Below are 19,193 nucleotides of genomic sequence, written 5' to 3'. Positions count from 1 at the left end.
ACTTACGTGAATAAACGTGGGGCAGTCTGTAAACTCAGGGACAAGTAGGTATTATGGTGGAATTGAAAATGCAAAGGACTTGAGCTCCTAATCTGGCAAATTGGAATAAATACGAACCAAGTGAAATATTTTACTGGTGTAAGTCCCTCTTCGATGGATAATAGAAAAATGCAGACTGTGAGCCAAAAGTAAAATCCACAAAAACCTTTTATTCCACGTGTTAAAACACAGGCTCACAGTCTGCATTTTTCTATTATCCATCGAAGAGGGACTTACACCAGTAAAATATTTCACTTGGTTCATATTTATTCCAATTTGCTGGATTAGGAGCTCAAGTCCTTTGCATTTTCAGTTCCTGGTTTTTGGTTCTCTTTGTTGATTGGTCTATTATGGTGGAATGTCAGTGTGTGTGCATGTCTGTGTGTGTGTGTGTGTGTGTGTGTGTGTGTGTGTGTGTGTGTGTGTGTGTGTGTGTGTGTGTGTGTGTGTACTGTTAAGCAATGACGTAGAGATCTTAAAGTGCATTTCTTGTTTTCCCCTCACAGGAGGAGAGTTAGGTCAGGGTCCCACCTGCATGCAATCAGATGTTGGTGGCCCTAGAGAAACTGAATATGATGATAGGTGCTGAGGCACAGGCAGGGTTGTCAGAGGCCAAAACTGCTCCATCTTTTGACATCCCCCTGTTATCCACCACATCCCCGCACACAGTCACAGTGCCTATAGATACCCCATCATCAGTGGCTATAGCAGAGGGACAGTTGGGAGTTGGAGACAGTGCACAGGACAATGTGGTATCTATGGCTACTGTGTCTGGACACAGCAGGCATAGCCAGATGTCCGGTAGGGTACCACATAGGCAGATGTACCAGGGTTCTCATGGGAGGGCCACTGGAAATCATGCCCCTGGCAGAAGTGCCACATCTTGTACCACCAGACGCATGTTTCAGGCTGTCATGGGGCACATATAGAACTGTGCACCAGACAGGGTCTGATGCTGCAGAGGGCTGCTTTTTCATCTTTAAGTGACAACATCCATGATCTTGCAGGTGCCCTCCGTGATTATACAGAGGTCATGGATAGATGGTTGGGTAAGATGGTGGGCCTCATCGACCATGGATTGTCCATGCTAGAGCAGTGGGAGTGGCGCAATGGCCATGTGGATGTAGGCCAGCAACACCAGCATTTGGTGGTCGATGTGGATGTAAAAGGATGCCAAGCCGCGCTCATAGTGGCAGTACCAGCCCCAGCACTGGAGGGGCAGCACTGTCCACACCACACCACAGCAGGCCATGTGCACGTGGCCCTGGCCAGTAGCAAGAGGGACCTGGTTCCAGCGGACATATGTCATCATCAGGGGAGAGTAGCATATTGAGGCTTGTACCTGGACATGCCCGTGAAACCCTTGGCAGGCACAGTTTGCATGTCTGTGGCCAGAGGCAGTGAACTGCACACCCTGCCAGGTATGGTCTGCAGCTGTCCAAGAAACACCTGTATAGGGCAGCCACATGGCAGAACTGTGTGCATGCATATCCGCACACAATACAAACACACCTAGGGCAACCCCATACCTGCACACACCACATCACCATGGCCATATCAGTAACTTGCATCGCTCACTCACACACATGGTGTCAAATTTATGGCCCACCCTAGGTCTCTGGCAAACCAACAACACACCCTGTGCATATGATGATACCTTTGCCACATCCCTGTCATCCATAACATCGATGCAGGGACAGGATAATATGGTTCTGATGCACACAGTGACTGCACAACAGTGTGCCAATGTACTGCTGTGAAACATGTTGTCAGCAGTAATGTTTAATGCTTACATGTCAGGTAGTGTAGCTGTCCAGTCATGATGCATTATAGCTGTTAGTAAACTGAGTGATTGTGGCCTCCATAATGCTATCCCTTTGTGTTGTAGGTGTACATGTGTCAGCAGGAGGATGGTCTGCTGTCATATCTCACAAGAGGTATGGCACTATGGTGACACCATGGCTGTGCCATATCCTGGGTACAGTTGAACACATGTCACAGGTCTGTATAACAGTTACTGCCTATGCCACATAGACAGATGACCCCCTGGGACATGTATATTCAGCAACCTGAAATAGATCCCTCCACATACACACACACTCTTACTTGGCAACACTGGGACTAGACCTCTACCTAGTATGTAGTGCTACTGATGTGTGTGGCTTTAATTGCACACACCACACAGCATTTAGGATGAGGTGTGTTCCAGGTTGCATGTTACAAGCAGAACATCCCCAAGCATTTACAGTATGGTAATGGGAGATGTAATGGTGGTATATGGACAATACATAGTGTGACATACTATCATATACACATTAACAAACACATAACAGTCAGGCACACATCCGAGAGACCTGGGCCCATCAGTGTTAACTAACTTGTTAATGTGTCCAATATGTTACAGGTAGGCTGCACACAGCACATGCCTAACTGGGCTGGATAGTGTTATCAGTTACCTGTATGGTTGATGGTGACAATGGTCACCATACAGTGGTACATGGGACATCTACCAGGGGTACCATGATGTAATGACAGTATACCCAGCACCCACACCCCTCTGTGGATATTGTATGCACTGGAACCCATTATGACACTCTGACATACCCACCATCACACATTGACCATGAGTGCAATACAACCCATTGCCCATTCTAAGAGTGCTGCTACAGGGATATGCATGTAATGCACATGCCACAGGCATAGGAGGGTGATGCATTGTCATGTCTCTCCTATTTGCAAAAATATCACTATCCCTAATGCCGTGTGGCAATGCATATTGTAATAGGAGTATGTGGCCTCAGAATGCTGTACCCTACATATATACACACATGCACACATACACTTGCCAGAACTCAGTGGGTATCCCATGCCTATCAACCAATTTGTGCAACAGTGTTGTGCTGGTACTGCAAGGCTCACATAGCCTTTAGGGAGAGGTGCGCAACTAGGTACATGTAATGTCCGGTACAGCAGCAGCCATATCTAACTATGGCAATTGGTGTTGCGGTGGGTGAGAAGGGCCTCAGGGTATTCCCAGCTTCAGATGTTTTAACACACACAGACACTGATATTCTCAGTAATGCACATGTACACATTTGTCAGTAATGGGATGAATCTCTGCAGGTGTTCATAAGTGTGTACTTGGCTATTGTCCATGGAGGGATGGGAAGTGTAGGGGATGTGTGTACAGTGGTATCATGCCACCTGCCATGTGCCAGTAGGCAATCTATCTACAGACACCACTGTGGTGACCCTCAGGGTGAGAGTGACATGCATCAGCCAATCCTCTGGGTGCCTCCTGCAAATGGCCAGTGAGGTGCTCCAGTTGACATGTATGCAACATGTATTACAAAACATGGTTAGTGTCTGTGTTGAAGACCTGTACCCAAGCATGTTCTGTTGACTGTGGTAGTTAGTGGAGGTACCTGTGGCATGTGGTGCATACAGGGTGTTGTGCCCTATCTGTGCCACTTATAACACAGCTGGCAGACATGCCAGTGTCAGTCAAGCATATGTTGTCTGTACATATCCAAGCTGGATACCTGACATCTGCACATCTGTACAGAGACTGACAGACATCAGCTCACCAACTAGCTATAAAGTAGGATGAATGTGTTGACAGATAGACAACTGACACCAATAGGTATGCCATTACTACATGTTGGCAGCCCTCACTGACATGTGCTATACAGACAGTAGTATGCCGTTAATTTCCACATGTCAGATGATTATCCAGTAGGAAATATACAATGTGACATAGCTCACACCACAGGAACATGACAGTGAGGACTCAGAGTCCATCTATGCATGCAGGGGTGTTTGTTGCCAGTACTACAATTAGCAATCTACTCTTGCTTGGGAAAGCACTGTCAACAGTAGTAATGTCATGATACACTGCATGCCAGTGTGACTGCACATAACCTGGGAATCTACCATTGTATGTAACACATTCACATTGATAAGAGTGTTGTACAGGTCATATATACTCAAGTGTCCCAGACAGGAGACTCACACCCCTTGCTACTGTACTGACAGCACATAGACGCATGTCATGTACATGGAATTAAATACACTTATTAAAGATGTCATTACCCTGCTATTTTATCAGACCAGAATGTGAGCACTGGTTACCAGGGCTGAGCCATGCTTAGCAGGTTTCAGCATTGCTGCAATATAAAGGCTAAGCAGATTTGCACACTGGTAAGCAAAGCCTACATGGTGTAAGCGCTTGTACATTTAACTGTACATTACCACTGCTTACCATCGCACAAACCCACACAAACCTGCTTAAAGCTGCTCAAAACTGCCTTAACCATTCTGTATCCAACAGCCCTTCTTCTACCCAGCAACATTATAATCAGCTCTCGCAGGTCATGAACCCAGGACCCTGTATACTATAGTCATAACAGTTAACCACTACACCATGACAGCTGTGAAAACAGTTGTTGATTTTCCAATACATCTGTCAGTAGACATATTGAATAGTATTGAATAATTGCTGTGACTTCTACAATTGTATAGTACATGTTAGTGATATTACTGTTGCATCAGATATGTTGTTATATCAAAATATAGACATATCAGATACATACGGTGTGATACATCTGGGAAGGTATACACAACAGTAATGTTTACACATGCCAAGGATATGGATATATACATATACATATGTAGATATATGTCTACATGTGATATATATGTATTTATACACATCTGTATAGTGCATCATATATATGGCCATTTATAGATCTCTGTGTGTATATGTATATATATATATATATATATATATATATATATATATATATATAATATATATGTTGATATATATGTAGATATCTATAACTATATGTGCATATATATATCGATATATCTGTATATGTGCAGACAAATATAGATGTGTATATGTATATATGTTTGTATATGTATATATATATATATATATATATATATATATATATATATATATATATATATATATATATATATATATATATATATATATATATATATATATACATGTATGTTTACCATATGTCCAGAACATGGAGTGGAGTCATACCTCAGCACGAATAGTCTCAACCTCTTAGTGCAAGGGGATGTCATGTATGTATAGCAGGTATATATGTAGAGTGTTGCTACTGTAACAGGGTTTATCTTAACATACATGTTGTGTGTGGGAGGTCACACCAGCTATTGACATGTATGTCATCAGTTACTGATAGACATCCTAAGGACATCATAGTACAGTATGACTGATAGCACAGTAATGATCCTGTGGACTACAGCAGAGATATGACCAATATATGTGGACAGTCTAGCACACTCTGGTCAGGCCAGAGGTATACGCAAATCCCCTTAGTGTGAGACATGTGGACCAAGCCTGACAATGTGGATGTTAACAGCTAAGTACACAGGGATATCACTTAAATACTGGACTACATATGCCCAACAGTTTAAGCATTCACGCACTACTGTCTGTCCTGAAAAATAATAACTGGTGGTGCAGAGGTCATATGGCCACATACTACCCACTAGTAAGTGACAGACTAGTTAGTGACATTAATCTGTACAGTATCCCACAGCTTTTTCAGAAATAGACAACAGTTATGTTGGCCCAGCAGTGGTACATCTTGCAAAATCTTGACATAACATCACACTGGGTAATTACACTATGCTGCTAGACATGTAACAAAGCACTGCGCAAACTACAGGCAGACTACCACAAAACTGGCCTACATTTCACATGGGGGAATACACATGTGCCTACAAATATAGCAGGCTTTACAGGCATGTTACAGCACAGAGTAACAGACACTTGTATGAAAATGCATACCCACAACCAATGTGAATACAGCCACAGCCACATATGGTACGCAAGCTTAATATTACACTATATGGACTGTCTGATCAGCACCATCCTCATATGTGTCACTCACACACTAACCCTGCATATACTGGGTCATGACACAGTATGGTCCAATGCCTGTCTGTGGTATGGGACATGTGTATGTTTGGCCCTACAGACATGTGAGCCGATAGGGTACCATACACTGGAGCAGCATGTAACATCAGAAAGAACAGGGCCAAGAACAATGACATCTACCACAGTCTGTGCACAGGCCAAGGTATGTATTCACAATATACATACTGTTGACAATCACCATAAGTACACAGACCACACTACTGTACACATAACCACAGAATGCCCATGTTATGTCCTCAGAAATAACCCCTACTATACATAACATGTCTAGCAGTCTGATATCGGACTGGCTTGTTATCAGGTATGATGTCAATATATAATGGTGTACAGAAAATATGCATCTCTTACTGCATGACATATGTACAAAGGTTGACAGACTTGTGGCTGAAGCCACAAACACTGGGCCAATATTAGCATGTTGCTGTGATACCCTCATACATTTACTGTTGTAACAGGGTTTGTTATGACATATGTCCTATGAGGGATATGAAGTCAGTAACTCTCATGCCTGTCACAATGTACTGACCGCAATCCTCAGACAATGCTTCTGCAGTTCTAAGATAGGTGAACTGGGAGTAACACAAGACACATAAGACTCCAAGCACTGATCAGTCTGCAGATAACCCTACACATGGGTGTTTCTTCAAACACATAACACTGTCATGACAGGTATTAAATTATGTAGACCAGCCATATCCACACAAACCCTGGTAAACCAACATTACTCCAAAGGCAGAAGAGCAACACTTACATTCTGTAGTCATGTCTGCAACATCCCCCTCCAGTTTGTTGGCCTGTCTCCACAGTGTATCTTGTTAGAGGTATATCCCACTACCATCTGTGCTGCTGTTTGCCAAACACCGACATGAAGTCCTGCTTACAGTGAATGAAAAGGGCCATCACCCACATGATGTTCCTAGTTATAGGAATGTGTTTCCATGCAATTGGATATGAGAATGTTACCACAGCTGTCCCACATGCAATCAGCAAGTGGGGGACTGCAATTCATGCAGAGGCCATCAGCTGATCATAAGCATCCCTTACAAAACACAAACTGCTGCCTAAGCAAAGCAGGTTTACTTCTCCACATCCACCAGAGAGGGAGTGAGAGAGACAGACAGAGACAAAGTAAGACAGAGAGGGGGTGGGAGAGTAAAATCTAAACATGTTTGTGTCACACACTTACCAGTAAGTGGTTTCAAATCCCTGACTGACTATGTATTGCTATCACATGTCTATGTAGTTATTGCATGTGCTACAGAGCTTATATGTTGGGGAGCTGTCCAAAGGTATATTCAATTGTGAGTGACATCCACAACAGTGATAAAGGAGGGATAAGGTAGGTGTAGTACACATGCCTGTCCACATGAACAGGTGTCAAGGTCGACACAGCCACACTCTCTCAGGGACTCACACACATTATCACAGTTGACAGGGTCAGGCTTAGGCTTCCTAATTAGCTAGTTTGCTACAATACAGTAAAACACAGGTATCACATGCACCACAGTGGTTATCAGGATGATATATGGACACAGGGTATGCCAGAGTGTCTGACATCAGAAGGCAGGCTTCAGTAGGCCAATAGGAGGTGTAGTGAGTGTGAATGGTGTCCAAATCATTATACTTCACACACACAGACACAGGTTGGCAGTACTGACATGCATGGGTGCATTGCTTTACAGGTGTGTAGTGGTTTACTGTGCCAGAAGGCTGTACAAGGCTAGGTAAAGGGTATACCTTGGAAACAGGCCACATGACAATGGTCTGCTGTGTGGCTCAGGGGTGTAGTGTCTGGATTGGCCCACACATATGGGTATTGTATTCACCATCCAGTCATCTGGGTTACTATTGTGGGTGGCCAGTGCTGTGCAATGTTTACCATGTATGTGTTCTATAGTCAATGACATGGACAGTGTCTGGGATGTGCACACATCCCACATGCATGTTCTATGACATGAAGAAGTGTACCTGGCATGTCTGGGGCATGTTGTGCACACAGATTGTTATCATCAGAAGTTCCATTCCTGGCCTCATGTGGTGAGAACTAAAAATGGACACCAGGTTGAACCTACATATACATTGACAGCATGATAGAGGTATTCCCTAGTGTCAGTGGCATTTGTCCATACAGGGCATGTGTATAAGGAATGGTATGTCCTTTGTGGATTATATTTGCTGGCACTATAGTTGTTGCAGGCATCCAGTGAGGAAGATAGTGAAGGAGCACTGTATGAAATTATGTGCCTATTGTAGGGATGGGACAAGGTTCCATGCCCTCTACAGTCCACTGCAATCACACCATGGTTACTATCTGTAGAAAATATGCAGGGAGCAACCAACACAGTGGTTGTTGCCTAGCCGAGTGTGTTGTGTATGAGACATGGGTTGACAGTGTTCTCTTGCATTCAAGGGTTGCCTAAATTGTTCACCAGGCCTCAATGTCACATGTCGGGGTATGGATGGTCTACCCCAGCCTCTCTGCTGTTTGACATCTGTTATCCTTGTAAGGTGGACATTGTAACATTTAATAGGCCCACCATAACAGAAATTTGCAAAATCCGCTGCATAATGAGTCCAGTTGTTACACATGCACCTCAACACAGAATACGAATGACAACCACACCCACACACAGACACACACACACCAAGTTTCACAGTTGCCATTTCTGGGATTAGAACTCCTACCTACCTAATACATCACACTACAGCAATTCACAGTTATAGCAAACGCCATGGAGATTACTGCACGACTCCTTCCCCAAAGGTGTATTTCAAAGTGAATGACATCAACAGGCTTCCCTAAGAAAGGCAATGGATGTTGTAGTGACTGTGAATGGCATCAAAAGCATCACTCCCTACACAGACAAACAAACACAAACATCCACACTTGTCATGTCTGGGAACAGAATTCCTACCTAAGTAGTATATCACACTACAGCATTATGCAGTTATAGGATGCACCACCGAGAATATTAGGCTACTCCTTCCCCAAAAGTGTATTTCAAAGTGAATGACATCAGCAGCCCTGCCAACATAGGGCATTTGAAATTGTAGGTTCATAGGTTGGTACTAGGTTATTGGCCCTATGGCCTATACAAGCTTAGCCATAACAATTCCCTGGCTATTTCTTCCCACAGTATTTACTTCCCTGGACCCCTGTCTAGCAGGGTGACTGACGTGATCCCTGGGGTGAATTTCCTATCTCCCATCCAATCATCAAGGTTCCTTTTGAAGAGGGCCAAAGAGGCACTCTGCTTGACATGTATGGGCAGTCTATTCCAGAGTCTGGGGAGTCACTGGGTCAGGAACTATCCCTCCAGCATGTGCTGATCATTGTGATGACAAGGTCTAGATCCCTGGATCATGTGTCTGTGAGGGATTGGGATTTCTTTAAGTGTAGCATGTCCAACAGCTCTGGGTTTGACATGGCCTTGTATGTTAAGCAGAGATCACCTCTGAGTAGATGATATGCGACAGAGTATAGGTGGAGTTTTTTAGATGGTCAGCATAGGGCATCTGCTTTAGGCCTGTGATTTTTTTAGTGAGGTATTTCTGTGGCCTTTCCAGTTGTTGCATATGCCTTGAGGGGTACATACCAAATGGGGTGTTATATTCTATAATGGGTCTAATGAGGGATGAGTGCAGTGGGACAATGACCTACTTTTTTCTGGACGAAAAGCCCTTAGTGATGAGGTGTGTCACATAGAAGGATTTCCTGACTGTTGTGGCAATGTGGTTATCGAAGATGAGCCCACTGTCCACCTGTGTCCCTAAGTCTCTTATCACACTTTTGTTTAGTGTACTGCCACCTATGTGGTAATTCATAGGTACATGTTTTTTTCCCAAAGGGGATAACTAAACATTTCTTGGTCTTGTGCTTGAGCCCATGGCTCTGGCACCAAGCTTCTGTTTCTGCAAGGCCCTTTTGTAGAATATCCTTATAATTTGGGGATTCAATAATGGCTCCCAGTTTGCAGTCATCTGCTAACTTTGTTAGCCAGAGTCCCTTAGTTTTGGCCGGTATTTCAGAGAAGTAGATCCCAAACAAGAGCGGTCCCATTACTGAACCCTGAGGTACTCCACTTGTCACTTGCCTGGAGCTGGATTTGGAGTCAGCTACTTTTACAGTGTGGATTCTGTCAGTAAGCCAGTTGGCAACCCATCGAGTGACATAGGGATTAATGCCCAGCTTAGTAAGTTTATCCATGATTCGAGAGTGGGGGATGGTGTTGAAGGCCTAGATGAGGTCCAGATAGGCTGTGTGGACTACCTTACCCTTGTCCATGGCTCTGGAGACTGATTCGAAGAATTCAATCAGGTTCAGGAGACAAGATCGGGCCTTCACAAACCCAAACTGCATGGGGTCCAGTGTTTGCAGGTTGCCAATGTCTTTGTTTATAAGTTCCATGATAATACATTCCATGGTCTTGCAGATCAGGCTTGTCAGACTGATGTGGTGGTAGTTCCTGGGATCCAAGGTGGTTCCCCCCTTGTGGAGTGGATAGCTGTAGCTGTGCACCACTCAGTGGACATGAAGCCTGAGGTGAGGCTATAATTAAACATGACACTTAGGTGAGGTGCCAGTTAATTTTGTAGTTTATGTAGTACACTGCTTGGGATGTCGTCTGGTTCCATGGATGTTGTATTCTTAGCTTTGGAGAGTGCGTTTTTTAACTGTGTGGCCATTATTACCAGAATTTGCCAGTCTTCCGGTATTGAGATGGGCCCTTTAGGGGGTGAGGGGGGTGAAGTTTGCACTGAATCGATTTGCCAGGATATTGGCAATATCCTTGGGATCAGTATATTTAATGCCATTCTGCTGTAGCTCAGAGCAGATCTGAGCATTTCCATTTTGATTCTTGACATAACTATAAAATGCCTTGTGGTTGTCTTTGGAATCGTTGGCAATTTTATTTGTGCAACTAGCTTTGGAGGATTTTATGAGGGATCTCAGCTTCTTAGTGAGGCTGGTAAGGGAGTTTTTTGAATCCTGGGATTTTCCTCTTTTCTGCAATAGTTTCTTCCTTTTGTTGTAAAGTTTGTTTATTGCAAGGGATCACCAGATTGCCTTCCTTTTTTTGGAGGAGAGCATCTTGGTTCTATTGGGGATGGCACGATTCATGCATGAGTGGATGTGCTCATACAGTGCCTCAGTGTAGGATTCAGGAATCAAACTTTCAGTTCCCGTCTGCATGGGTATCATGAAGTTTGTCACTTCTAACTTGAGTAGCATGAAGTTGGCTTTGGAGAAGTTTTTTACGGAGGTTTCCTTACTGTGAGGTGGGGGTGGGATGTGGATGTCAAGGGTGATTAGGTTATGGTCAGACCTGACCAATGAGGGAGTGACCGTAAGTGTGGAGCATCGATTTCCCATGTTGGTAATGACCAGGTCTAGGTTACTGGAGTCACTGGTGGAACTAAGGATTAGTTGATCCAGGACATTGGAATTTATGAATTCCAAGAACCACTGGGAAAAGGTATTCATACATGAGTAGTTTTCCCAGTAATGGAATAGTAGTTGAAATCACCTAGTAATAGGGCGTTTGGTTGTATCTTAATATTTTCCAGTATGTTTAGAAAGGTGTAGTGAGAATCTTGGGGCATAGTAGGGGATCTGTAGCAGGCTACAATTTGGATTGCAGTCTTACCTAGTGTTAGTTTCACCTGGAAAATGTCAGATGCATTGTGTTGGGCAACTAGCCTGTTGTTGTGAAAATCCTTGGTGAATATGGACACTCTTCCACCTTTAGTGTTTCAGTCCTGGTTTGGTGGCCGAATAGTGTGGTAAGAGTTGTAGCCTGGTATTGTAGGAGTGCTCTCTGGAGCCTTGAATCAGGTCTCAGTTACTGCACAGATATTGATCTTCTCCATTTTTAGGAGTGCCTTGAGAGAGTGCACTTTGAGGTTTAGTAAAAAAGCATCGATCCCAACACAGACACACACACTTTTACAGTTGCCTTGTTTGGGAGTGGAACTCCTACCTAACTAGTTTGTTACAATATACCATTTTGCAGTTATAGGATGCATCACAGAGATTGCTGGGTTATGCTTTCCCCAAATGTGTATTTCAAAGTGAATGACAACAGCAGCCCTGCCAAAGTAGGGCATTTGAAATTGTAGTGAGTGTGAGTGGCCTAAAAAGCACTGATTCCTACACCAACACAAACTTTTTCACTTGTCACATCTGGGAATAGAACACCTATCAAACTCATTTATCACTCTACAGCATTATGCAGTTATAGGATACCCCATGGAGATTACTGGTCCAGTCTTTCCCCAAAGGTGTATTTAAAAGTGAATGAAAACAGCCGCCCTGCCAAAGTAGGGCATTTGAAATTGCAGTGAGTGTGAGTGGCCTAAAAAGTATTGTTTCCTACACAGACCAACAAACACACAAAAATTTACACTTGCTATGTCTGTGAATAGAACTCCTACTTAACTAGTTTACCACACTACACACAATTATAGGATGCACCACAGAAATTACTGGGCTACTTTTTTTCCCAAAGGTGTATTTTAAAGTGAATGACATCAGCATCTCTGCCAAATTTGGGCATTTGAAATTGTAGTGAGTTTGAGTGACCTAAAAGCATCCATTCCTACACCGACACACACACAAACTTTTACACTTGCCACATCTGGGAATAGAACTCCTATCTAACTCATTTATCACACTACAGCATTACGCAGTTATAGGGCACAGCACAGAGATTACTGGACAACTCTCTCCCCAAAGGTGTATTTCAAAGTGAATGACACCAGCAGCCCTGCCAAAGTAGGGTATTTGAAATTGTTGTGAGTGTGACTGGCCTAAAAAGCATTGATCCCTATACACACTTACCACATCTGGGACTAGAACAACTACCTAACAAATACATCACACTACAGCATTACACAATTATAGGATGCACCATGGAGATTTCTGGGCTACTACTTCCCCAAAATGTGTATTTCTAGGTGAAGACATCAGCAGGCTTGCCATAGTAGGACTATGGGGAGTGCAGTGTGTGTGCATGGGACATAACCCATTCATCTAGATGCAGACACACAAAACTCAGGCACACACAGGTTTATATTCCACAGGTATGTGTATACAACTGCTAGATGGCTACTGACTTGTACAGTCATGTTACACAGTTAGCACAAGCACCACAGACATTATAGTGCTGAGGGATACCATCGGCAAATGTCTACGGTGATTGACATTTGCACATCATGTGGTTTTAGCCAACTGGATATGTGCTGGTTGGGATAGGCCTCATGATGGGAGGCTCTTTGTCACTGTCACTCTCTTCCGCCCATCTATGTATGTGTATTTTTGGCCTATTATAGTGTGTTATCCTTGGATATATGTATGTATTCCTATCCAATGTGTGTGCAAAGCATGACTGATGTGTACTGAGGAGTGGTTGCACTAACATCTGTGACTGTCAATTATGCATGGTCCACTGGTGTTGCCAGACATGGGCTTCATTTCCTTAAGTGTGTGAGCAAGCCCAGTATGATCTTTCAGTATTTGTTGTCTGACATGGCCTTCATTTCTCTAAGTGTGGGAGCATGCCCAGTATGACCTTCTGTATTGAATGTGTGAATCCATTCCATGTAGATTGTACTCCAGTGCAGACTTTTGTGTTCTACACCTAGAGCCAGCTAACTGTTTCTGTGGGATAGCTGTAGATCGGTTGACAATACCGGGTTGAAATGGGCAAAGGATAGTGGGTTACTGTAGATAATTGTGTCTGTGATGCTTCTACTACAAGGTTCTGGTGTTAGCAGAGATATTCAGTCATATGTACTGTTTTACACTTTGATGTTTTATGTCATCAAGTACTGTCAGGTATATATATTTGCTTGCAGTGTTGTCCTGGGGAACACAGGGTGAATGCAGCTGTGTCCAGTATTGTGGTCAGCAGCCTACATATTCTTGGACAACCATGCCATTCTGGAAGGGAAGCTGCAGACACTTGCTGCTGGGTCTGTGTAAATGGTTCAGCACCTTGGTACAGTGGTGGCTTAGGATCCCATGCTTGTACATCCATCAATGTGACATTATGGCTATATCCTGCTGTGGCCATACCTCACAGCTGTACAAATTCTCACAGGTTACCCAGAGGCAGGGGTCATAATTCTGGACATTACCCCTTCAAATTGCAGTTTACGAGCAGATTTGTAGCCACCCATTCTTGTGTTTGCAGCCAAGGATAGTATGTGCACACGGCTGAGTTTTAGACTTCACACACCCCATGCCACCCATGCTCCTACCCCCCCTTCTATTATTCTATCCTCTTCCATACATTATGCACACATTATCTGATATGTTCCCTATAGTTATCACCTCATCCCAGCAGGAATTTGGTGTTGGTCCAAGGTTCGTGCAGTAGGACATGGTGGACATGTTACTGAGATTTGTCCACATGGCCTTGCATCTGGGTTCTGTGTACTGTGTTATGGTGTTATTTGGGAGTCCATGACATAACATACATTGGCAGTATGGGTGAGACATTGGTGTTTAGCAGAAGACTGTAGGCCATTTGGTAGGGATGCAGGCCACCTGTAGCAGGCCGTTGCATCATGTCACTCCTACAGTTCCAGACTGCAATACACTATATTCCCTTGGGGTGACAGAGTAGGTGTGCAACTTGTTCATGCCAATACTTTCTGTCATTATTGACCCAGTGGTTTGGATGCTGGCAAGCTGCTGCTTACAGCTAGGGACACACCTGCATGGGACACCTGTTCTGCATGCTGCATTCGTTAGCTATTGCCATACAGAAGTGGGGGTCATATTGGACTCATTCCCAACAGCAGGGATAAGACCAGAGATGTACCTGTGGGTGGTGATGGGGTGAGCTGGGTGCATGTGTGCTATAGACACTACTTGTATCTGACTCACAGATATGCATGGGGCATTCCACTTATGCTGGCTTGTGCAGGGACATCAGCTGTTTCTCAATACTTTATACCTATGACCTTTGTGGTCTACCAGTGTTTGGCCAGATGACATCAGTATTCCCTACTGCAAGCCCAAATAATGTGCTGCTAAGCTGTATGTACAGTTCAAAGGATGTGCCCATTTGACAGTTACATATAATACACTGTCTGTCTGGGGTACTTCCCCCTCTGTACTGCTTGTATGTCTGGGCCCAGATTCATGCCATGTCCATCTTTCAAATGGTGACACATATTACTTCTAAACATTTACTATGGCTTACTGCTGGAATGTGTTTTGCTGGGAAGCTTTGTTTTTGGCACTGCAGTTGTGACAACTTGGCCCTGTTATTGGCAGTACTGGCCAATGGCCACCAAGACAAACCTCACCATGCATACATACTGACCACTCTCACACAATATACGTCACACATCAACCTAACACACACAGCCCTGCATATTGTACACATACTACAATCTATCCTGCTACCTTGGCCAGCTCAGGTAATCTATAGTCCACTGTTATTATACCTACACATACATGTTACTACATTTCTACATAGGACTGGGGGGCACACCTGACTATTACTACATTTCTACATAGGATTGGGGGGCACACCTAACTGTTACTACATTTCTACATAGGATTGGGGGGGGCACACCTGACACTTGTACACATTTGCTATGACTGCACTGGTATTTCAGGTAATCTATTTCATTCTGTAATCTAACCTATCATGCTGACTAGAGGCATATCAGTGTAGTACAATTCTTAGGTTTGATTGACCTACATTTCAGTTTCTGACTTCTTAGCCTTCAGAACTAACATCCCACTGCTTGACCTGTTATAGTCTGTCTGTTTAGGTCTGGGGGGATGTTCTCCATAGCCATCAATCAGAGGCCTTAGCACAGCCTTTGTTTGTGTTTGTATTCACCTGTCCTGCTGGTTGAGATTGTTGTTGGGTATGTGAGCCTCCCTGACTGGCATGTGTGTGTCCTATGGACACACATGTGGCCCAGTACATTTTTTGCAGTGAGTTTTGTCACCTTGTCTAGTACTGGCTACTGTGTTGACACCAGTATTTGTTACAGATCTCATGCTGCCACTATAGGTGTCTGCTATCTGCTGGCATCCCATTCAGCCATCCGGTTCCCTTGCATACTCACTTCCATACCATAGATACAAGTAACAACACATACTACTCCATTCGGCAATTGGTAGGAAGAGTGACTTACCTTGTGGCTGTGCCATTATTGAGGATGGTGCTGGAGGGCTGAATATGTTGGATGCACATAGTGCACTCCCTATACCTGGTTAAGCACAGGTAGTGTCATGTTTGACATCCCTTTTACTGTATGTGCATGTCAGGGAGAGGTGTCATTCCCTGGGTTCCTACCATGTCAGTTTATGTGCTATGCGTTGCCTCTTTGCCATGGCCTGGGCATACTGGGCACTTCTCCTTTTACCTACTGGGGCAGGCTCAGGTTGTTCCTCTTCTGAGTCATGCTGTGCCTGTGCAGGCCTTGGCAATGGTGGGGGGTGGGGGGGTGGGGGTGCAGCTGTTTCCACAAGATCATATTGTATAGCTGGTAAGGGAGTTTTTTGAATCCTGGGATTTTCCTCTTTTCTGCAATAGTTTCTTCCTTTTGTTGTAAAGTTTGTTTATTGCAAGGGATCACCAGATTGGTTTCCTTTTTTTGGAGGAGAGCATCTTGGTTCTATTGGGGATGGCACGATTCATGCATGAGTGGATGTGCTCATACAGTGCCTCAGTGTAGGATTCAGCAATCAAACTTTCAGTTCCCGTCTGCATGGGTATCATGAAGTTTGTCACTTCTAACTTGAGTAGCATGAAGTTGGCTTTGGAGAAGTTTTTTACGTAGGTTTCCTTACTGTGAGGTGGGGGTGGGATGTGGATGTCAAGGGTGATTAGGTTATAGTCAGACCTGACCAATGAGGGAGTGACCATAAGTGTGGAGCATCGATTTCCCATGTTGGTAATGACCAGGTCTAGGTTATTGGAGTCACTGGTGGAACTAAGGATTAGTTGATCCAGGACGTTGGAATTTATGAATTCCAAGAACCACTGGGAAAAGGTATTCGTACATGAGTAGTTTTCCCAGTAATGAAATAGTAGTTGAAATCACCTAGTAATAGGGCATTTGGTTGTATCTTAATATTTTCCAGTATGTTTAGAAAGGTGTAGTGAGAATCTCGGGGCATAGTAGGGGATCCGTAGCAGGCTACAATTTGGATTGCAGTCTTACCTAGTGTTAGTTTCACCTGGAAAATGTCAGATGCATTGTGTTGGGCAACTAGCCTGATGTTGTGAAAATCCTTGGTGAATATGGACACTCTTCCACCTTTAGTGTTTCGGTCCTGGTTTGGTGGCCGAATAGTGTGGTAAGAGTTGTAGCCTGGTATTGCAGGAGTGCTCTCTGGAGCCTTGAATCAGGTCTCAGTTACTGCACAGATATTGATCTTCTCCATTTTTAGGAGTGCCTTGAGAGAGTGCACTTTGAGGTTTAGTGAAAAAGCATTGATCCCAACACAGACACACACACTTTTACAGTTGCCTTGTTTGGGAGTGGAACTCCTACCTAACTAGTTTGTTACAATATACCATTTCGCAGTTATAGGATGCATCACAGAGATTGCTGGGTTATGCTTTCCCCAAATGTGTATTTCAAAGTGAATGACAACAGCAGCCCTGCCAAAGTAGGGCATTTGAAATTGTAGTGAGTGTGAGTGGCCTAAAAAGCACTGATTCCTACACCAACACAAACTTTTTCACTTGTCACATCTGGGAATAGAACACCTATCAAACTCATTTATCACTCTACAGCATTATGCAGTTATAGGATACCCCATGGAGATTACTGGTCCAGTCTTTCCCCAAAGGTGTATTTAAAAGTGAATGAAAACAGCCGCCCTGCCAAAGTAGGGCATTTGAAATTGCAGTGAGTGTGAGTGGCCTAAAAAGTATTGTTTCCTACACAGACCAACAAACACACAAACATTTACACTTGCCATGTCTGTGAATAGAACTCCTACTTAACTAGTTTACCACACTACACACAATTATAGGATGCACCACAGAAATTACTGGGCTACTTTTTTTCCCAAAGGTGTATTTTAAAGTGAATGACATCAGCAACTCTGCCAAATTTGGGCATTTGAAATTGTAGTGAGTTTGAGTGACCTAAAAGCATCCATTCCTACACCGACACACACACAAATTTTACACTTGCCACATCTGGGAATAGAACTCCTATCTAACTCATTTATCACACTACAGCATTACGCAGTTATAGGACACAGCACAGAGATTACTGGACAACTCTCTCCCCAAAGGTGTATTTCAAAGTGAATGACACCAGCAGCCCTGCCAAAGTAGGGTATTTGGAATTGTAGTGAGTGTGACTGGCCTAAAAAGCATTGATCCCTATACACACTTACCACATCTGGGACTAGAACATCTACCTAACAAATACATCACACTACAGCATTACACAATTATAGGATGCACCATGGAGATTTCTGGGCTACTACTTCCCCAAAATGTGTATTTCTAGGTGAAGACATCAGCAGGCTTGCCATAGTAGGACTATGGGGAGTGCAGTGTGTGTGCATGGGACATAACCCATTCATCTAGATGCAGACACACAAAACTCAGGCACACACAGGTTTATATTCCACAGGTATGTGTATACAACTGCTAGATGGCTACTGACTTGTACAGTCATGTTACACAGTTAGCACAAGCACCACAGACATTATAGTGCTGAGGGATACCATCGGCAAATGTCTACGGTGATTGACATTTGCACATCATGTGGTTTTAGCCAACTGGATATGTGCTGGTTGGGATAGGCCTCATGATGGGAGGCTCTTTGTCACTGTCACTCTCTTCCATCCATCTATGTATGTGTATTTTTGGCCTATTATAGTGTGTTATCCTTGGATATATGTGTGTATTCCTATCCAATGTGTGTGCAAAGCATGACTGATGTGTACTGAGGAGTGGTTGCACTAACATCTGTGACTGTCAATTATGTATGGTCCACTAGTGTTGCCAGACATGGGCTTCATTTCTTTAAGTGTGTGAGCAAGCCCAGTATGATCTTTCAGTATTTGTTGTCTGACATGGCCTTCATTTCTCTAAGTGTGGGAGCATGCCCAGTATGACCTTCTGTATTGAATGTGTGAATCCATTCCATGTAGATTGTACTCCAGTGCAGA

The sequence above is a fragment of the Protopterus annectens genome, chromosome 1.part0 (genome assembly GCF_019279795.1).
Source record: "Protopterus annectens isolate FY-2018-M chromosome 1.part0, PAN1.0, whole genome shotgun sequence".
NCBI lineage: Eukaryota > Metazoa > Chordata > Ceratodontiformes > Protopteridae > Protopterus > Protopterus annectens.
The sequence above is the reverse complement of the archived record's forward strand: the minus strand, read 5'-3'. Positions refer to the sequence as shown.